Source organism: Bombyx mori, chromosome 5 (genome assembly GCF_030269925.1).
Source record: "Bombyx mori chromosome 5, ASM3026992v2".
In the NCBI taxonomy this organism is placed as follows: Eukaryota; Metazoa; Arthropoda; class Insecta; order Lepidoptera; family Bombycidae; genus Bombyx; species Bombyx mori.
Genome location: NC_085111.1, coordinates 852,045 through 875,105, shown reverse-complemented (window position 1 = coordinate 875,105; position 23,061 = coordinate 852,045). Strand labels below are relative to the sequence as shown.

The 23,061-nt window shown below is 38.8% G+C and overlaps 1 protein-coding gene and 1 long non-coding RNA gene across 6 annotated transcripts in view; one reads left to right on the top strand and one right to left on the bottom strand.

Annotated features, from left to right (window-relative positions):
- Positions 1-9,122, bottom strand: part of LOC101747074 (uncharacterized) — a 118,323-nt gene extending 109,201 nt beyond the window's left edge. For 3 of the 4 annotated variants that reach the window (XM_038010875.2, XM_038010877.2, XM_038010878.2), the window contains exon 1: positions 8,892-9,114. The gene's annotated coding sequence lies outside the window, so the exon portion shown is untranslated. Of the gene's footprint in view, positions 1-8,891 lie in introns of all 4 variants that reach the window. The other variant, XM_038010874.2, reaches the window with a different exon arrangement.
- Positions 9,123-14,785: 5,663 nt separating this feature from the next.
- LOC134198974 (uncharacterized) lies at positions 14,786-17,991 on the top strand. 2 transcript variants are annotated; one of them, XR_009973282.1, is made up of 4 exons: positions 14,786-15,120; positions 16,014-16,133; positions 16,547-16,701; positions 17,839-17,991. It is a non-coding gene; the product is annotated as an uncharacterized LOC134198974 (long non-coding RNA). The 2 variants fall into 2 exon arrangements; XR_009973281.1 differs by lacking the exon at positions 17,839-17,991 and having other exon boundaries at positions 14,786-15,115.
- The last annotated feature ends 5,070 nt before the right edge of the window (positions 17,992-23,061 follow it).

The window sequence follows — 23,061 nt, the reverse complement described above, 5'->3', positions numbered from 1 at the left end:
TTCTACCCGTCCAACTCATCGTGATGTTGGCATCTATTTTCAATGCCGCTATGGCGAACTGTATCTTTCCCGCGGTGTGGAAAGAAGCGGACGTTATCGGCATACATAAACCCGGTAAACCAAAAAATCATCCGACGAGCTACCGCCCGATTAGCCTCCTCATGTCTCTAGGCAAACTGTATGAGCGTCTGCTCTACAAACGCCTCAGAGACTTCGTCTCATCCAAGGGCATTCTTATCGATGAACAATTCGGATTCCGTACAAATCACTCATGCGTTCAACAGGTGCACCGCCTCACGGAGCACATTCTTGTGGGGCTTAATCGACCAAAACCGTTATACACGGGAGCTCTCTTCTTCGACGTCGCAAAAGCGTTCGACAAAGTCTGGCACAATGGTTTGATTTTCAAACTATTCAACATGGGCGTGCCGGATAGTCTCGTGCTCATCATACGGGACTTCTTGTCGAACCGCTCTTTTCGATATCGAGTCGAGGGAACCCGCTCCTCCCCACGACCTCTCACAGCTGGAGTCCCGCAAGGCTCTGTCCTCTCACCCCTCCTATTTAGCTTATTCGTCAATGATATTCCCCGGTCGCCGCCGACCCATTTAGCTTTATTCGCCGACGACACGACTGTTTACTATTCTAGTAGAAATAAGTCCCTAATCGCGAAGAAGCTTCAGAGCGCAGCCCTAGCCCTAGGACAGTGGTTCCGAAAATGGCGCATAGACATCAACCCAGCGAAAAGTACTGCGGTGCTATTTCAGAGGGGAAGCTCCACACGGATTTCCTCCCGGATTAGGAGGAGGAATCTCACACCCCCGATTACTCTCTTTAGACAACCCATACCCTGGGCCAGGAAGGTCAAGTACCTGGGCGTTACCCTGGATGCATCGATGACGTTCCGCCCGCATATAAAATCAGTCCGTGACCGTGCCGCGTTTATTCTCGGTAGACTCTACCCCATGATCTGTAAGCGGAGTAAAATGTCCCTTCGGAACAAGGTGACACTTTACAAAACTTGCATAAGGCCCGTCATGACTTACGCGAGTGTGGTGTTCGCTCACGCGGCCCGCACACACATAGACACCCTCCAATCCCTACAATCCCGCTTTTGCAGGTTAGCTGTCGGGGCTCCGTGGTTCGTGAGGAACGTTGACCTACACGACGACCTGGGCCTCGAATCAATTCGGAAATACATGAAGTCAGCGTCGGAACGATACTTCGATAAGGCTATGCGTCATGATAATCGCCTTATCGTTGCCGCCGCTGACTACTCCCCGAATCCTGATCATGCAGGAGCCAGTCACCGTCGACGCCCTAGACACGTCCTTACGGATCCATCAGATCCAATAACCTTTGCATTAGATGCCTTCAGCTCTAATACTAGGGGCAGGCTTAGGGACCCCGGTAACCGTACTCGTCGAACTCGACAAAGAGGTCGACGTGCAACCTAACCCATGCATCAGCCCGCTGAGTTTCTCGCCGGATCTTCTCAGCGGGTCGCGATTCCGATCCGGTAGTAGATTCATTCGCGAAACAATTGCTCTTGAGTTGTTAGGTCTCCTTCGGAGGCGCTCGGGCAGTTGTTAGCAAATCCCACCCCTCTTGGCTGAGCCTTTGCTCGCCCACCTGTCCTGGTGAAACTGGAAAGGCCTTCGGGCCACCAGTAAACTTTCAATCATAAAACATCGCATCGGTCCGTATGTCACACGCTCCAGTTTAGCACGATTCAAAATTATACTTCGCTATTTAGTGTTGCTAAACTGTTCGTGTGATGAAACTCTTGTTTGTGATGAGGAAACGAACGGATTACATTAGGATTGTGATGAACGATCAGAAAATGCGGAACGCTAGTTCGTTTAGATCAAATACACCTAAATACGCTGTTCTCGTGTCGTGATATAGGTATAATAGATGCAAACTTCACGCCGTGTCACACAGCTGATATCTATTTTGAAAAGTATGAAAAATAACGTGACCACGTGCTCGAAAATTTATAAAGTGAATATTTCAAATACAATATTTAACAAGAAAAAAATGCGTTATCAAAGTCTTCTAATGAAAGACCTTTCATTAGAACTTGTGTAGGTATATAGACTGTAATCTGATTATTCTTTGCGATTTTTTTTCTTTTCCATGGCATATGTCAGTTTATATCTTGTAATTTTACAACGGCCTACAGTTAAATTCTTAAGTTAGACCTTTCTATTTAGATTGAGCCATCACAGCGATCTCCTTGTCCATGAAGTGGCTAGCGATTTTGTATAAACATTTAGTATTCCGGATCTATGTCATCTATGATATTTTCTTCTTTTTTCGAGTGTGTATAGTTTCAGGCACGCGTTAAACAGTAAGAAACTGAACCTTCACTTTGAAATCTAGCGAACACGACCAAAGGTCTGAACAAGTTAGACCCGGCTAGAATGAGCTCATAGGCATTGTGTATATTTTATTTTGGCTAGCGCAGTTCATTCAAGCCCATAGTACTAATTTAGCGTCAAGCAGCTTCAAAGTACGTTCACAAGTAAACGACCTCGGCGACAAATAAAAACTAAACAATGCTGTACACCGAGGTGTGCCAATAAGAGGCTGGTGAACGCTCGAGAAAATATATGGAAAAAATCGTGAAAATCACTTACTATTGTTTCTCGAATATAGTATTAAATTAATTATTTGTGAAACGTTTCGAGTTTTATAATAGAAAAAAAATGTTATAAAGAATTGTACCAATTTTTTGTATTGCATTGAAGATATTCCATTAAAATACTTAATACGGATTACATAATTCTAATTATTTTTTTATGACTACTAAATAAACTATATACTTATACCAAACTAGAAATAAAACTAGATAATGTAAAAAATCGAAACCAAATCGCGCGCTCGCAGGGTAGGGTGCCCAAGAGGCTGGCGGCATTTCCACGTTGATTGGCCAGGCTCAATCTTTGTCCGAAATGCGCGCCAGCCCTTGGATCCCCCGAGGGGTCCATGATAATAATAATAATTATTATTAAATTCTTTATTTCAGATAATAATCCATAATAACAATAATAATACCATAATCTCCTACATTTTTAGTTCTCTAATTATTGTTTTTGGTTTTTATCATATAACGGGTGTGTCTCCCTCTAAAAACGAAAACAAGTTTTTTATTGTTTACGAACGAGAAGAAGATCATAGCGCATCTGATGTTTAGTGGTTTTCAAAGTTATGTATACGTGAATGCGATGAGATTGCACCACGAGAAATGAGGTTGTAATCTCAATTGTATTTTATAACGGCTATGCCACTCTTTACGCTGGAAGGCACGATTGCTTCGTAACAGAGACAAGAAAGGCGGTGGGATCATCCTGTGCGGGCTCACAACATGCCCTACCGCCATTAATTATAGAAAAAAAAAAAAAAAGTGATTTTCATTCTTGTTACCCGATTTATTATTTTATAGTTGAGAGTGTTAGTGAACATGTCTTATGAGTCGACTATTATCAAAGCCGGCAATGTGACTTTTGGACAATGATTGGTAAATCAGAAAAACGAATTATTGACTTTGTATTCCATTGGCAGTCACAAAACTCTTCGGAACGACATCTTAGATAAATAACAGGTTAACTATTAACCTTTATTTAATGCAGGTTTTGAACCGTATTCTTTGAAGGAGACGATTATATTCAAATCAATCTGAATTGACATATCAATAAAAATTTTTTGTCCAAATGCACAGATTGCCACCTTTGATAATAGACGACTCTTATCTACGAAGCTATTTAGAAAAATAGGCAGCTGCTAGCGAAACCCTATCATAATGGTACTACTATACGTGCACCGATCATACTTCATTCGTTTTTAGGTCTATGATTCGCATTGTACTATTATAAATGTTACTCCAGTAAGAGCAACGCCATCTATTGTCAAATGGCAGAAAGACATTTCGAAAATACTCGACTTGTGAGGAATGTTCTCCATAATTCTAAGGATGTCATATCGGCTATAAAAGCGTTGCAAGGATGTCACGAAGGCAGTTAGTAATCGGATCTACTCGAAGCGAAGCAGCGAACGGATCACCTGAAGCGAAGCGGTAGAATAGAATTGAGGATTTTAAAGTGTTTCAAGTTTTTTTTTTTTTTTTATTGCTTAGATGGGTGGACGAGCTCACAGCCCACCTGGTGTTAAGTGGTTACTAGAGCCCATGGACATCTACAACGTAAATGCGCCACCTACCTTGAGATATAAGTTCTATGATCTCAGTATAGTTACAACGGCTGCCCAACCCTTCAAACCGAAACGCATTACTGCTTCACGGCAGAAATAGGCAGGGCGGTGGTACCTACCCGCGCGGACTCACAAGAGGTCCTACCACCAGTAATTACCAAAAGTATTAATACAGTTTTAATTTGTACGTCGCGTCGGTAGAATTTTTATTTATCCCGAACGCCAGCGCATCACATACACATTTAGACTAAATAGCAGATATCGCTCTTCAGTAGCCAAAGATCCGGTAGCGTTTAAAGACAATAATAAGTGCATTAACAATGAAACAAACGGGCGGTGTTGTGATAATAGGTAGACTGTTAGAGAATGCCTATGGCATTAAGTCCGCCTTTATACTTTCTAGTATAAGAAGTTATAAAAAAATAAAAAAATAATAACTATCGTAGAAGAGAATTATCATAGAATTTTAAAGACATCGTGACGTAAAGAAAAATATGTGTATGATGTCTAGGAGCTCGGTAACCATTTAACTCCAAATTAGTAGTGAACTCTTTCACTCGTAGAAGCAATAAAAATTGAGAAATCTAACATGTATCTGAATTATGTTAACAACATTTTCAAGATTCTTGCATTAATACAAGTTCCGGACACACAGACCGGCGCGGCGTCATTTCACCGACCAAATATCACATGCTCGATGGATGATCTGCCTTTTGCTGAACTTCCTACTCTAAATTAAAATTAATCGATCTTGTTAATAAAAGAGGTAATGAAAAACAATAAGATAGCATTCCCTTTTTTCTTTTATTGCCCGTGTAGGCAGACGAGCATACGGCCCATCTGATGATAAGTAGTTACCGTCGCCCATAGACTTCAGCAATGGCAGGGGCAGAGCCAAGCCGCTGCCTACCGTTTCTTTTTCCGTATCTGTTTTGTATTGAAAGTTGTATTCTAAAAACACAATGTTTATTATGAACTGGTGGTAGGACCTCTCGTGAGTCCGCGCGGGTGGTACCCACTCTGCCTGTTTCTGCCGTGAAGCAGTAATGCGTTTTGGTTTGAAGCGTACGGTAGCCGTTGTAACAATAGTGAGACCTTAGAACTTATATCTCAAGGTGGGTGGCGCATTTACGTTGTAGATGTCTATGGACTCCAGTGACCACTTAACACCAGGTGGGCTGTGAGCTCGTCCATCCATCTAAGCAATAAAAAAACCGTTTAATATTTCCAGTAAAGCCCTTAAAATACTATCGCTAGATGTGGCAGCTTTGATTGAGTATTGCGACAAGAATCGAGCAGTATTGCGACAAGGCGGCGATCGAGCCTACGCAGCTACGTAACTATCGTTGACAGTAGTTAACTGGTCAAATATTATTTCCGCGATTAAGAAAAGTAAAACATATTCGCAGCATTATATACTCGAGAGCAATTAATGCGGGTCACCTAAAGAAACCTATAAATCTTGGAAACTAAGAGTTACACCAGAGTAACAAATATAAATCTGAAAAGATTATTATTTGTTACCCTGGTGATCTTAGTCAGGATATTAGATCAAATGAATCAAATTAGTGCATTATAATCGATCCTTGATACATCTTTATTGTTACATAGATAGGTAGATATACAAATATAAATCCAGCTAATAAAAACGTATTATAAAGAAAATATGTTAACAAACAGAGGATAAAAATGGTATTAAGCTTCGCTTCTTCTTCGCTTAACTATCCTAGCGAGCCATCCTTTGTCTATTTTTAGTATGTATTTTTATGCCAACTTTACGCAAAGAAGTACTTTGTTGTCCGAAGAAACTATTACTTTAAATCTCTAATGCATGAATTACCATTGAAAATTAAAATACCTAATTTAATCCATCGCTAGAGCCAAGTGCCTGCTTTCATTCGAAAGGGATACAATTACGAAACGAGCAAGCTTAAGTCATTTGAAGATTAGGCTCGTAAGATTTTACTGCTGTTTCGCTCCCCTGAAACCTCTCTGAATGTAATTCATGAAAAATAACAACTAATAAAGCGGCAGATCGGATTCATTATATCAGTTTCATGAGCTGGTGCGATTTCTCTATAAGGTATTTCTCAAAAAACCATCGTTACTGTTTCACGAAGGGATGGATCTTTATTATCTTTAGACAGGTTCTCCGAACGGAATCGCCCGAACGATTCTTTCATGTTTTTTACGACTTTGGCGGATTTGAACTCGCATCATTGAGTTTTTTGAAGTTATACTTACTTCTTTAGGCGCGTTATGAAAAATTGATGAGAGTGAAATTTTACGATGCGTGCGTACCGTGACACAAAATTAACAGAATGAAGTTGCCCACTAAATCGCTCATTACAATACGACCGACGTAACTTGGCGAGTCTGAATATAACCGCAGATGAACTTTCCGAACCGTACCGAGAATTACCGAATTTATACGATGTCCAGAAAAGGGATGTCCAATATGCGTGTTTGAGGATGTTGTTTAATCGATTTTTTTTTTAAATTTATATAAACAAAAGAAATAAATTTAATAGAAATAAAGTATAGCTTCTTAAGCGCGTACATATATAGTGTACACGCACCCGTTTTTTCATTCTAGAAAAACAAATCTCGCAGTCAGTTTAAACTTTTTAAGTGGTTAGTTACCAAAACTTTTCCACTTCCATTTGAAGAGCCAAAGTGTTCGGCAGTGTTTGTGTTTACACCGTCCCATGAGAAGAGTTCTAAATAGTATTAAGTGTGCCATAACATAATATCCTTCTTCAAACAAGATTTGAAGGGAGTCCTCAGCACTAGACAGCGACTTGGTTGTACCTCTAGCATTGCTGATTTCTATGAGTAACACTAACCCTTCATCATCAGGTACCATGCTGGTTTGTCTATAATGATAATAATTCTAAATTAATAATTGTAAATAGACATGCTTTAACAAAAACCAACTTCAAATAGAAAAAAAAAAGATATTCCAAAACAAATTAATAACTTTTTTTTTATTGCCCTTGTAGGCTGACGAACATACGGCCCACCTGATGGTGAGTGGTTACCATCGCCCATGGACTTCAGCAATGCCAGGGGCAGAGCCAAGCCGCTGCCTACCGCTTAATACTCTCCACAAGCCTCGTTTGAAGAAGGAATTGTCATAGCGCTCGGGAAAAACGGTGGAGGGGAGCTCATTCCATAGCCGGATGGTACGTGGCAAAAAATACCTCTGGAAACGCACTATGGATGACCGCAGTGGCTCCAGGTAGTATGAATGAAATCTACTCCGGTGGCGGACGGTGCGATGGTAAAAACAAGATGCCGGTATCATCTCGAATAATTCCTCAGAGCACTCCCCATGGAACATACGGCACAAAATACAGAGGGAACCGAAGTCCCTCCGCAGACCCAGAGGTTCCAAGAGGGTACACTAAAAACAATCATCATCGAAATCGGTTGTCGTGATATTGAGTTATTGAGTTAATCATCTATTTGTCGCGCACGTACTTAATGCAAATTTAAGACTTATATGGTTTTCTCATGGATACCATTATCAGAACTGGACTAAATGAAGGTAACAAACACTTCTCCTTTTTTGAAGTCGGTTAAAAAAAACCTTGTAGCAATAAAACAGAAGCATACAAACCAAAACTCAGATAGTGGAACCTACAACGTAGGCTTCCAGTATGTGCTATGTACTACTATATAACAAGTAGGAGTTAATACAATCTACCGCTTATCTTCAACAACAATAAACTGTAATTAACTTTCGATATCCAGCGGATATTACTTCACTGTCCCATCCGGGAACTGCGTGTATTACCGCCACTTAACACTAACTTATTAATTTGCAGTAGATTTCTATAGTTTCACTTATTTTGAGCAGGTGTAATTTTTCTAATATAATACGTGTGTACTTAACAAATGTTCACGATTGACTTCCACGGTGAAGGAATAACATCGTGTAATAAAAATCAAACCCGCAAAATTATAATTTGCGTAATTGCTGGTGGTATAACCTCTTGTGAGGCCGCACTGGTTGGTACCACCGCCCTGCCTGTTTCTGCCGTGAAGCAGTAATGCGTTTCGGATAGAATTTTGGGGCTGGGAAACCTTCGAACTCATGTCTCAAGTTAAGTGGTGGTTTTTACGTTGTTGATGTCTTCATAGACATCCTTCATAGCTCATGCTCCGGTATCCCCTTAACACCATGTGTGCCGTGATCTCGTCTACCCAAATAACCATTAACAAATTAAAAAACTTTAATAACAAAAAAAAGAGAAAATCATCTAAGATCCAACCGAGGCCAAGTTTTACGATAAAGTTTTAAAACAAAATTCGAGAAGTTTATTTTTGTAAAATTAAGCGTAGTAAAATCCTTTTTATTGCAATTAACAACTAGACAAGATTTAACGAACTAGATTTAACAACGACCTATTAAAACCTCGTAATGTTAACAATTTAATTACACTCATTTCTAAGAAATCTAAAAATATATTTATTATAAACACGTAAAATGCACGATCACGACATAATTATCGTGTACATATACATTCTTATTTTATTGTACAAAACAAAAGGAATGCTAAATCAACGTTTTAACCGCTTCAATTAGTTCAGAAAATCACAAGCCGCGCAAATAACGTTAGAAAGCATCACACGAACATAACAGATCAAAACTTCTCACTGTATTTGAAACTCACCTCAACGGCTATTGTTGTTTACAAAATATTTTTAAGTAATCCAGTTTCTTACACAGCACTCGTTCACTGATTTTTCATATTTTGTCACGTGTTTATCACAAGCGCGGGTTTGTTTGTAGGAAGCGCGAGTCGCGACACATGCGATTAACTCGGCGGCCGGCCCCGTTATGTTAGCGCGGTGAGCTCGCGCATGGAAAGCGGTCGCAGGCGCTGCTCTCAACATAGAGTAATATAGATCGGTTGTGATTTATCAATGGTTGCAAGTGTTGCAATAGAGGGAGGCATACCCCTAGAGAAGGTTTGCGCTTGACCGACCAGAGCGTGTTCGCGAGTCGTGCTCTCTTTCAAACGAGTTTGAAGGGTAAAAGTTAAATTAAAAGAGATCCTACGATCAAATGGCAACGCACGAGGACAACTTCCCAATGGATACGTCCCAATGGATGGATTTCTCATATTATACCAATTAGAACGGAGTACTCATAATTCAGACCATCGGAGATATAGGTAGATGTTTGCTATTTTTCAAACTTATGTACTGAAAAGAGCTTTGGGGGTTTCTATGAAACCAACGCATTTGCTCCGCCATCGCACCTACAGCCGGAATGAAGTTCATTCACGTTAGCCATACAGAATAATAAAATACACTCCCTATGGCATTACTATCATATTACCGCGTTTCGTCAATTTACGTATGAGATTATCTGTAATGCTATAATCCATTTCTTCCGAGTGATAACCGCTTCCACGAGCAGACCGTTTTCTTTGCAATAAGTAGCTCGCCTGTCACCGAACTCAATAAAAAACAAATCTATAAGAACATGTTACATTAGAAGTACACTTACCCCACCATCACCTCATTTTGAATGAACAAGTTGATCATCTATAACGAATTATTCTACACAACACGCAAGTTTATCAATGAAGATGGTCGATGGGGTCCGATCGAGGGAAAGTGCAAGACATGACCTCCACGAGGCCCTGGGGCTTCGGTTATGTAAGCCTGAGAATTTCGCCGGACACACTCGGCTGGTGCTAATTCGCTAAATTGGAAGTGCGACTTGCGCGGGAAATGAAAATATTATTATGTGTGTGAATCACGTTACATCACTATTAACAAATACGAGTATTACACTATTACACACAAGTTCTTGTTATAAAATAAAAATAAAATCTTTAAATGATAGAATAGATGATTAATCTTATATTTATTTATAATATTAAATTTAAAAATAAATATTTGCGGTATTCCATACAGTAAAATAGTTTGGTAAAGTGAGAATAAAACTTATTACTAAACGAAACAATCATTCGATGCGGTTTAAGGAGTGAGTCAACTGATATAATTAAGAAGCTTCTTCAGAAGACTTTAATCAAGTAACAAAGGTAGCGGCATTTTTCTTCTCAATAACTTTAGTGTTTTACGTGGCTGCTTAATAGCAGATGGGCCAGAAGCCCGTCTACCCATCTTAGCATTAAATGACACTTCCTTTATCAAAATCATATACAAAGTATCCTTTCGAATTACATACTTTTGCCAACACGTGAATAATTCTAATCACACGTACACTGGCCTTGGACCGCTTTGCATACCAAACAAGGGGAAATGATCAGATCCTGGTATATGGACTAGAATACTAATGAAGCATAGAGACGGAGAGAAAATGATCAGTGAAAGAGAAATTCCGTGATCTCATCTTTGTGGAACTTTAATAAAAGCCACCTGTCGTTTTTGGCACGTGGTGCACCAAACCTGAAACACTTACTGGAACTGATAAGTGGCACAGTGTCGAACCTTGCCGTCCACCTTGACACACGAGACGAATCTACTCTTTTAATTAGATCTCTAATTTTTTTAGTAAGTAAACATTCTTGCAGTATCCCTACATTGTCATTTTGTTTTTCTCCTGCCTATGCTGACAGCTTTGAGAGGCTATTTCAGTTTCACCCTAACGTGTAGGTGGGCTCATGGGGCTCAAACCTGACGACGTTGCTAACACGAACCCTAGCAAGAGCCGTGCTTCGCAGAAGCTACCGCCGGATAGGAAACGCGACCCACTGAAAAGATCCGGCGAGAAACTCAGTGGGCTTACATTGTCAGTCAACGCGACTGCTATTCATAGTTAAATTAGAAAAATTCAAAAGTTAAATACTACTTACCTTAGAGTATATACTCAATGTGGGATGTCTACTACTTTATTCCCGCCCCTCTTATTCTAACATTCCTTCCCTAATTAATGTGAACTTTCGTCTAACATTTCCCTGTAGCAAACTTACGCAAGTACTGGCTCATCTTATTTCCACGAATAGCATAAGACCCAGAACTCTTCCTACCTTTGAAAGTGCTTGAGTTCATCTATACAGCATCTCTACAGCTCAGAAGCCTTGCCGAGCTCACACCAGTATCTTTTGAACACAAACACTTACTTACAAAAATGATAAAATACTGATAAAAATAAATTAATTATTTCTGTGACTAAAACATAAAACACGTTATTTATTGACAGATCGGGTCAAACACCGGTCGAAAGAACAATAAACCTGTGTTATTGTAATTATGAAATTCGTTGTCCACTACGAGGCGAGCTTACGTCATTACCAGAGATTTCCGCGGAGGTATCAGCAGGGTTGGCACTAATTCTATTACATATAATTACATAGTACATACATATAATTACATTACATACATACATAAATTGTAATTTGCGTAATTACTGGTGGTAGGACTACTTGTGAGTCCGCGCGGGTGGGTACCACCACCCTGCCTATTTCTGCCGTGAAGCAGTAATGCGTTTCGGTTTGAAGGGTGGGGCAGTCGTTGTAACTATACTTGAGACCTTAGAACTTATATCTCAAGGTGGGTGGCGCATTTGCGTTGTGGATGTCTATGGGCTCCAGTAACCACTTCACACCAGGTGGGCTGTGAGCTCGTCCACCCATCTAAGCAATAAAAAAAAAATGTGTGCGTGTACTAGTGTACACACGTAAGAAGTGAAACTTGTTTATGGCCTTATTTTTCGAAAAATGATCTACATGCAACTTTCTAGAAATTGGTTAAATAAAGTTAAATTAGATAAAGTTTAAACAAAAGGATTTTATTATCATAGACATGAATACAAAAAAGTTAAATTAGATAAAGTTTAAACAAAAGGATTTTATTATCATAGACATGAATACAAAACAGATGGCGCGTAACGGAAAAAAGTGACGCGTAACCGAAAAATGTGACGGTAAATTTTTTTCCAACGCCGATAAGGAAGTTTCACTTCAAAAAAACAAACATAGCTCACTAACACAAATAAGTAGAGGAACTTACGACCACCCGAAACTATACTGAGACCTTAGAACTTATATCTCAAGGTGGGTGACGCACTTACGTTGTAGATGTCTATGGGCTCCAGTAACCACTTAACACCAGGTGGGCTGTAAGCTCGACCACGCAACTAAGCAATAAAAAAAAATTAAACGGTAACCTGTTACTGGACTGCCCAACATGAATTCCGCTTCTTAACATTGATGTTGGTCCAAATTTCCGCTGCCTTTAAAAATTGCTGTCTCATCCTTGCAGTGTGTGTGTATATGTGTGTGCGTGTATGAGCAGAACCTGCAATAGTTTTTCAACAAAAATAGGCAGGTTCTGTAGTGGAACTTTTAGGCACCGTTGTGATTTATAGAGTCGATTGAACGTAAAAGCGACACTAAATTTAGCGTGCAAGAGAATGAGATACAATAGTTCTTTATTTTCTAACACAGGAAACCGAATACATACACAAAGGTTAGTAAGCCTCTCCTATCAATAGTTAGTTAACCTTCTTTTCATCCTGCACACAACGGTACGTAACCGTTAAATACAACCCTAAATTATATTATGATATTTTTGTTAGCTTTTTTTCTCTGTTTTGAAATTTCTGACATTATTATTCGAACTAGATGAAAAAGTCGTATCGCTCACAAACCATCGTCATTCGCAAAAGATGAAATGCACATTCAAACACTTTATTCGAATATTTTTTTTATTAACCTTGTAGGCAGACGAGCATACGGCCCACCTGATGGTGAGTGGTTACCGTCGCCCATGGACTTCAGCAATGCCAGGGGCAGAGCCAAGCTGCTGCCTACCGAAAACAGTGAAACATAATGAAGTTCGTTGTTTGACTGGTAATTAGCGCTAAAGAGTTGTTCGTATAAAGAAAAGAAAAAAACAGATCAAATATGAGTAGTGTCGGAATAAAAATCGATAAATAATATTTATACTTTTTTTGATTGATTCATTGGTTCTAAAATCGACCAAATCCGCTTTGAATGTATTCAGAAAACACTGACCTGAACATAAACCGTACATATTCATCTTTAATTTAGTCTACCATCACCCATACGCTAGTAGACTTCGTTCAAATTTAAATAATAATTCCTCATGCATAATAAATATGATTTCGTAATTGTACATATCTAAAAAAAATATTTTAGTTATCGGTTTGTGTTCCGACGCTCACCATATGATTTAATGTACTTCCAAATAGAAAAAAAAATATAAAAAAAGACCATTTCTTCAAAATGAAGCCCTTTTTTTACTTTCACAAACCCATAAACCAGCCAACAGACTCAGAGCTACAAACCATCAAATCAGTGCAAACCTATAACACGTAAAACATGTATTTTAAACTATTTAACAGAACGAAATGATCTATTGATGAATAATTACATCTTTTAGACATACAATAATACGTAATAACATATCAGTCAAGACACATCCGATGGTAAAAATGCTAAACTGCAGTTGGTAAGAGCGGCTTCTCTCTCGTTTGCCGGTTACCTTGTCATTAGCATTCTCAGCGTGTTTGTGGCTTGACATTGAAGAGTACTCGTTAGCTAGAAAATATACACTTAGATGTATCTCATATGGGGTATTTAGAGATCTAGAATAATTTAGGATGCAGGTGTCAGTTGATCTACGCCAACGTCTTCCTCCTCCTTCAGCAAGAGCATTGTTCTCCTCGATTCTCAACCTTTGTTTTGTTGCGTTAATGATCGGATGTGCTCGCCCTCCCGGCATTTAATAGTTACCGAAGCCCATGGATCTCACAACGTGAATTTGACAGTCAAATTAAGACAAAAAGTCCAAGTCTCAATTGTCGTTTATAAAACAATACTCTGCAGACAGCACTGTTCTGCCGACAAGATCGATATTTAGTAACACAGATGTTTTTGAAAATTGTTTCCAAAACTGTTCCAGACCTGGTCCAGACAACGCCCTGAGCCGCAGACTTCTGGATCTCTTTCCACATTGCTATAGTTATAGTCTTCAAAATCATGACCATACTTTGTATGAACACGCCCGACGTATCACTTGCACAAATACATTACATTATGCTACAAAAACATTTAGAGCATGAGTGGTCTAATTAACCGTTGCTATTAACCATCATATTTTCATCCCTTGGTCGAGCTCAAGCTCAAATCTTATTTCAAAAACACCTTTTACAAGTAAGGATAAAGGATTAAGTCCAAAATTATTGCAAAATTGTTTATATTGTACCAACCTTACCAAAAACACCTACGTGAATCCGATCTGATCACAGCTTTATATAGTCCGCTTGAGGCCCCAAAATAAACTCAGGCAACTTTTGCATCTGTATAAAATTTATGCAAAAACGATATAATATTATGTCTTAACGTGAAGTAACCATATTTTAGCGTATTTAGCGAACTGGTTGTCCAACCGCTAGGTATAATAATTATTAATGCTTGTAAACTTTTTACACAGAGATCATCTCTGTTGTCAAAAGCTTTAATCACTGTGTTAGTGAATATGTATATGTAAATATTATTTATTCGTAGGTAAATATTAATACTGATATTGAATGTGACATTTGTCTTATAGGTATAATACATGGCTTTCACGGCCGACTGCGGTTACGCAACTCATTAATTAATTTAATAATTAAGAAAACAGTTTCATTTCAGTTTCAGTAATCGACTATAAGTTTAAGCTAAAAAAGAATTCAATCAAACACAAATTTGAACAATATTATATAGGGAAATGAATTTGTCCTTTCACACAGGGACCAGCGAGTTTGATGTACCCCTAACGTAGCTGAATTTCATGAGCTAGAATTACCACTCACCATTATAAGAGTCCTAGGGACGCCTGCCGTCTAAAACAATGAAAAAGAAACGAATAACTGGAATAACATCGATTTCGCGGCTGCCGAATGATAAAGACCCAAGTATGGTAATGGATAATTTAAAGAAATAAACACTATTTTACACTAACAATTTTAACAAGACTAAGACTACACAGCAAACGTAGTTAAGCATTTGCTTAAATTAAGATTTCAGTTTAAGAATCATCATTTTTGCGTGTAGAATTGTAGATACAACGTTGCTTATTAGATGGCAGTTCCAAAGTCTGTAACCAAAGCTAATTAAATGGAAAGGTTCTAAAAATACCATTTAAAATTATAATTGTAATTGTCTGCTAATTATTATTCGGAATTGTAACAATGAGCTGAACTAAACATTTGTATTATGCGTAACAATAAACAAACATAACATTACCTATTACCATATATTAATTAGTACCATATTTCCGGAATAAAGAGTTGGTTGTGTCACTCTCTGGGTCATAAACCACCCGTATATTTATTTGTGCGTTGAATATAAAATGGCAGCTACTCCAAAATGGGTGGATAAACGCGAACACAGCCTGGAGGACTGCAATGTGCTTACAACTGTCCAAATACCTCTTTAGACCTAACAACTTAAGGGCAGCTGCTTCGCAAGTGTATAGACAGAGGTGTTCACAGTATTTATGGAGCGGTTGACTATAAACGCTCGCGTCAGGCATCCCTAGCTACCCTAGAAAAGCCCTGAGCTCACCAATATATATTATGATTTTCCAGACACAAAAAATTAAGTCGTCTCAAACCACATCTCACACTGTTGTGAGATACTCATAGGTATACGAAATTGATTGCCGAAACAATCTTAAGCATTTGCTAATGTGTGATCTTAAAATATTCTGCTGAATAATTTTATGTAAATATTCTAAGACCGGTTTTTGATTTCATCTGGACTATAAGTAAGCATTTTGTTTGCTCTGAGATAATTCGTTTCTTTGTATAGCTGTTGAAGGTAGACCAGCTTGCGCCCACACAGGAATACCAGGTTTACACCCAAACTCCTAGACGTCATCAAGCGTCATTCGTCCCTTCTTTAAGAGAAACACATGACGTCATAACTTATGTATGTAAGCAAAATTTTCTATCATCTATATATTAATAAGTGAAGCAAAAACTTTGTATTCCTTTTTACGAAAATTGCGCGGACGGAGGAGTATGAAATTTTCAACACTTATAGAAAATATAGAGAAGAAGTACACAATGCTATTTTTTTTTAAATAATGCATAAAAGATACATTAAGTGAAATACAATCCTATTACAATACAAACGTTGAAAATACTATCATAATACTGTACAAACTTACAATTCCAATTAATTATAGTCGAATTTCGACTACTGCAGGACCATTAGTTACAATAAACTCGTGATCTATGTGACTGGGTTTCATTTCTCTAATGCCTAACCCTACGTTTTCTCATTTACCTGAGCTTAGTCTATTCTAACAGTGTTTTGTAATTATTACTTTTTATTTCCAGCGTGCTCATCCCGTACTCATCTTCCGGCGTGACCTAACAAATAAATAAACCAAATGTTGGTGTCGTAGAAAGTACAACAAAACCGTGTTATAGCGTAAAGCAGGTGCGAACGACCTTCCCGTCCCGGGGCAGTGACAAGGAATTCCAGTGAACGAGTTAGTGAGCATTCATAACTCTGGTCAGGCAATTATCTTTATGAAGGGCACGATGAACAAAGGGAGAGATTATCTCCTTGTGAACGATAGAATTAAATTGTTTTCGAGCGTAGGAATTTTTCGGTAATCACAGAGGTTTTAGTATTCCCTGAGCTTTTTTAAAATCAGACAAGGGTCTAAAAATATTTCTCTATTCTTTAATCTTATCCCGGTAGTGGTCCGTGATTAGTAAAAACGTTTTTGGACATCCGAACTTAATGTAATGGATAAAATCAATACAACATCCAGTATTAGAAATGAGTAAAATGAATGATCAATCAAATTTTTACAGTTGGAGGGGTCTATGATAGTGTCGTTAGGATATGGACACGCACTGCTAACTATCGCTAAATTTATGAAATAACCGATTTGTTGAAAGCACTCTCGGGCTTGATGTGTGCTAAAAACCTTTCCCCATGTGTCAACAACCGTTTCAGATTCACCGCAATCGGACGAATAGCTTAGGAAAGTAAAATGGACAAACATTTAATACAGCAAAACTAAATTTCATTTATTTTCTTAAAAATGTTGTTGTTCTTATTTTAAACTAAAGCAAAAAAACAAGTTTTACCTTACCTTTACCTATTTGTTTAATATTATAAACACCGCAATGCTCTACAACGGGTAGTCCTTTTAGTTTTAATGATTTCCCGCTAATTTGAAGCTGTAGCATCTACTAAAAGATGCTTACGTATAATAAATGTAATTAAACAGTGATTTTTATTTGTGTTTAAGTGGGACTGATGTTTCAGATCTAAAATTAGACCTTGGCGCTACAATCGTGATCTAGGTTTTTATTTACATAAAGGGCGGGACAAAGTTTACCGGTTTCGCTACTAACCTCAAATATATTTATGCTTTCCAAAACCGGTTTAGTTTAATTATAGCTTTTTTAAGTCGACTGTTTTAAAGAAATGTCGTCGTTTAAGATTTTCGATGAGCCACAAGCTCATTCGGGTAGAACTAAAATATGACTCAAGACAAAAATTGAAAAGTTCACTGACAATCTAAGTTATTATAAAATGGCCGCTTTACTTTTAAAGACAAATGGGAATTTAAATATACTTAATTAAAATTTATTAAAATTTTAAATTCTAGCCGCACCTGTGAATTCGCGTTGGTTTCTAAATTCGAAATCAGTCGTGTCCTTGTACCTACCTACCGACGTCTTACCTACATTGATAATGTGTTCTATGAATACTATATTTTAACTAATTTATTTCATGGGTATTCGATTATAATTTTTACATATTTTCCGTCTTTTATTCACCCTCAAACGACACAGGCCGTGTCTGGTTTTGGCATTCACGTTGTGGTACGAATAGATTTAAAACCATAAAGATTTACCGCGTCAATTTCACCAAACACAAATAAAACGAAATTCATCTGAACATTATTTGCCTGTGCGAATATTTTTTTGTATATTACCCAAACTGAAAAATGCTCCTGTCACTGCGCCTTTATTAAAAATCATCACTCAACCATGAACCAATGGCTAAAACAAAACCATTTAACAAGAGTTACATAATCTAAGCATTCGGATGAACACGCATGTTCAATACGCGTTAAAAACACGCGAAAATTAATCGATTTCAAAACTTTCACAAAATCGATTTTAAATTGGAAAAAACTTACAACAAACATCTCTTATATCACGCCAGTATAATTTAAGCAATGTGTTGCAGAATTTGTGTAGTATTTAAATTAATAAATATATAGAGTCCGAATAGTTTATTAGGTAACTTTTGAATTTATTTTAAGTTCAAGGTAAACGAGAATTTTGTTAGCTTTACGACACGATTGAAATTAGCACTGTGCCCCTTTGCTTTGTAGAACTAATGAACAATGTTAGTAATCTTTGTTTTATTGTACTTTTAATGGTGGTGAACGTAGTGCTGCTGACTTGGCTCTGCCCCAGGCATTGCTGAAGTCCATGGGCGACGGTAACCACTCACCATCAGGTGGGAAGTATGATCGTCTGCCTCCAAGGGCAATAAAAAAAACCGCTACAAAAAACATGTTCAAAATCCCGCGACATTGCAAATAGTCAAATTTTTAAAAACATAATGTGAATCCAATTCTGAATATAAAAAAAAGTTCAACAGTTGCAGGCCCTCGTTCCGTCTAAAGCTGATTACTGCCGATCGCAGCTGGTGGTAAAGCGTGTCGTCACACTATCGCCATCTTGCCTATGTAGCACCGCAGCGAGAAGATTCGCTTTAGTTGGATGTTATGCAGTACAATTAAAAATTCGTCCTCATATCTCAGGCTGTATGAGGTCCGTAGGCCTGCACTTTTACGTCACACTAAGGACATGTAACCTTTATCTCTGGTACATTCGTACCTGGAACGAGTTCGTACACCGATCTTTCCCGGAATTATTTTGGCGCCTGGTTAGAAATCGCCGGGATACTGAGATTTAAAAGGAATCCTAACATCGAACAACAGATTCTTGGCCATGATCTTTAGTATTGATGGTATCCCTGAGCGTCGAAAATCTCTTACAATAAGTGTTTTGTACAGCACGACTGCCTTTCGAAGCCAGTAAATAAATGTATATTCACGAACACTATAATGCACTGTCAGGTCAAGAACCCAACTAAGCCCATAAAATAACAACATAAAATAATTCTATCAAGAGTAAAGCTAATATCACAGTATATTATCTTTGCACCGTTTCTAAAGCCGTGAACAACAATAGTTGATTTACAACAATTGATCTTGCGTTAAGTTCGCGCCGACTGCGGTCTACTTAATTAGTTTATCACACGAACTACACTACTAGTACCAAACGGAGCCTGTTATTGGATAGATGGTCTATAACATAGTGGACGAGCTCACGAAATACTTGGCATTACGTCCATTCGTCTTTCTCTTCCGCCTCCCCTTACTTATAGTAAAAAAATAAAAATCTTTTACATCGAGACATCATAATCTCATAATGTGTTATTATTAAAAAAATAACTTAAGCACTATGCCAGTTTTTTTTAATTAAAATAAATCTAAGTAGGAATATGTTTTTTTTTTAATAAAACTAAATTTGAGATCTAATTAATGAGAAACAAAAATTAAAATTGAATAATTAGTTCTCAATTACGTTGTATTTAATACAACCTTCCTGTACATTTCTGCTCTAAAGCCATAATGAGCTGGTTAGTAAACATGGTAGTTCTTTCTATGGTGGCGTCATTTACTTTGTGATTAATAGCCTTCGGCAATTGCCTGACATCAGGTGGACAGTTTGATTTTCTACCGAATTATAAAAGGAAGGGCGAATTTCTGATTCAGATATGTAACCTATTTTATGCAAGGCAATCGCTAGTTGTCGTAATATACCCCAAAACTTCCTTCTAATCTCAAGAGTTCGGGAACCGCTTAAATTTAGATTCCAATATAAATATACAATTAAAACGTCTTATGAGTCAGTCATTCACGGGTTGGTCCCACCACCCTGCCTATTTCTGCTGTGAAGCAGTAATGCGTTTCAGTTTGAAAGGTGGGGCAGCGAATGTACTGTTAAAACTGAGACCTTAGGACTCATGTCTCGAAGTGGGTGGCGACATTTACTTTGTCTACGGGTTCCGGTTACCATTTAACAACAGGTGGGCCGTAAGCTCGTCCGCCCATTTAAGCTATAAAAACAACAACTAAATAATGGTTCCTGCCTAAAACTTTCCTATAACCATTGTTACCTGTATGAGTTATCAATTGGCAACACCATTAAAAATCGAACCGCGGTGCGCGCGTGCCGCGTCCATCATTGCAGCGCGGCTCATGGCGTGCTCTCAACAAAGACTACACTTTACGATAACTGTAATGATTCATAATATAAAATCTGTTAGGTACATTTAATGTAACTGTAGTTTGTTAAATATGGTTTGATACGAGGAACGGTTGCTTTAGTTATATTTCCAGGGTTGGTTCCGCTTGAAGGAATACACTAACGAATGATGTTGAAAATTTTAGTTTCTAATGTCACTCTTGCAAATATCCCGCACATCGAATTGTCTTAGACAATAGTGAGTTGGTGGTTTAGTTACGAAGACAAGTTGGTTTTGGGTCAATCTATTGCATGGCTCATCTGGTGATAAATACCGGACAATGTAAAAGCCAACAAGACTTCTAGAAAATTCTAATTGCATTGGAAAAACGTCATATCCTACCCATCAAATCGGTATGCATAAGTGCTTCATGGTAGCGTTCTTTCAAATGGTGATATTTTAATATTATATGGATTAAATTAATCTAGTGCTTAGTTACCTTAATTACTGTACCATGGTCTCATGGTTATATTCCCAATTGGAACTATTTCTTGACATAATTTAATATTTAGGGCTTAGTTGTCTTGTTGCGCTTGTATTTACTCGCATGTACGTTTAGATGGGTGGACGAGCTCACATCCCACCTGGTGTTAAGTGGTTACTGAAGCCCATAGACATCCACAATGTAAATGCGCCACCCACCTTGAGATTTATGTTCTAAGGTCTCAGCATAGTTACAACGGCTGCCCCACCCTTCAAACCGAAACGCATAACCGCTTCACGGCAGAAACAGGCAGGGTGGTGGTACCCACCCGTGCGGACTCACAAGAGGTTCTACCACCAGTAATTACGTAAATTATAATTTTGCGGGTACGTTTCCTGCACCAGTAGAATATGAGGGAAGCCCGTTGAGTGTGAAGCGTTACGTTTTGTGTTATCTAACCATCCGTATTCGTCGAACTCGTCAAAGAGTTCGACATGAAATTTAACCCGTACATCAGGCCGCTGAGTTTCTTGCTGGATCTTCTCATTGTGCCGCGATTCCGATCCGGTTGTAGATGCATTCGCGAAACAGCTGCCCTAAAGCTGTTAGGTCTCCTCCTCCTCCTTCGGCAACTATTCAAATCCCACCTCTCCTAGTTGATATAGTAGTTATCCACCTGTCCTGGTGAAACTGGACAGGCCTCCGGGTCACCAGCAATACCATCCTCCAAAAAAAATCTAAATGTGTTACATTATTGCTAAGACATAAAACTGTTTTTCGGTTTAAGCTCGCGTTTATTACTGTCAATATACCTAGTCAGGTCATAAATTCTGTCACATGTTTAATGTAAAATAATTGAAACAAGTTTATTCATTATGTAATCATTCATATACCAAAATGAACTTAACAAAACATAGATTCTTATGACACTAAAGTTTATTCAAAATGACCTCCGTGATTTTGAATACAGGCCTCCAATCTGCGCGGCCAGTCGTCTATCGCAGCACGAACGAGGTCCATGTCAATATCGGCGGCTGCCTTAATCAAGGATGTCTTGAGTGACTCCAAATTGGGATGAAGCTTTGAGCACGCCTTTTCCTCCAAGTGTTGCCATATCTTGTAATCTAACGGATTCAAATCTGGACTGGAGGAGGGCCAGTCTTCGTGCCGGATGAAGTCGATTTCACGCGCCGCCAGCCAGTCTTGTGTGCTCTTCGCTCTATGAGCTGGCGCCGAATCTTGTTGGAATACCCAGTGCCTGTTATTGAACATGGTATGAGAATCAGGTTCCACAAGGTTCGTCAGGACTGTATTTTGATACACAACTGCATTCGTATTTACACCTTTCTCACAAAAATGTAGCTCTGTTAAGCCCCAATAAGAAACTCCCAACCATACCTTTTTTTTTTTTTTTCCCTACCTAAGCTGAGAGCCTTGAGAGGCTATGTCAGCGTAACCCTAACTTTTGTAGGTGAGCTCACGGGGCTCAAACCTGATGACGTTGCTAACACGAACCCTAGCAAGAGCCGTGCTTCGCAGAATCTACCACCGGATCGGAAACGCGACCCACTGAGAAGATCCGGCGAGAAACTCAGTGGGCTGTGTCTGGGAGTTAATTTACTCGTCGAGCCCTTCGTCGCAAGCGACGGGTTCGACGAGAACGGTGACCGGTGCTTGAAGTACCTAGAAGCACCGTTAGTGGATCGGGAGGATCCGAGATGACGTGTTTTGGGCGACGTCGACTGCTTTCCATTCTGTCCGCAGGATCGGGAATGTAGTTACCGGCGGCCACGATGAGAGGGTTCTCGTGTCGTGCCGCTTTATCGAAGTGGCGCATTGACGCCGACTGCATATACTTACTGGTGGACTCTAAGTCCAGGTCGTCATGGAGGTCGACGTTCCTGACGAACCACGGGGCTCCGACGGCTATCCTGCAAAAACGGGATTGAATGACTTGGAATGATTTTAAGTGTATGCGGGCCGCGTGAGCGAACACTACACTTGCATAGGTCATGACGGGGCGTATGCAAGTTTTGTAGAGTGTCACCTTATTTCTAAGGGACATTTTACTTCGCC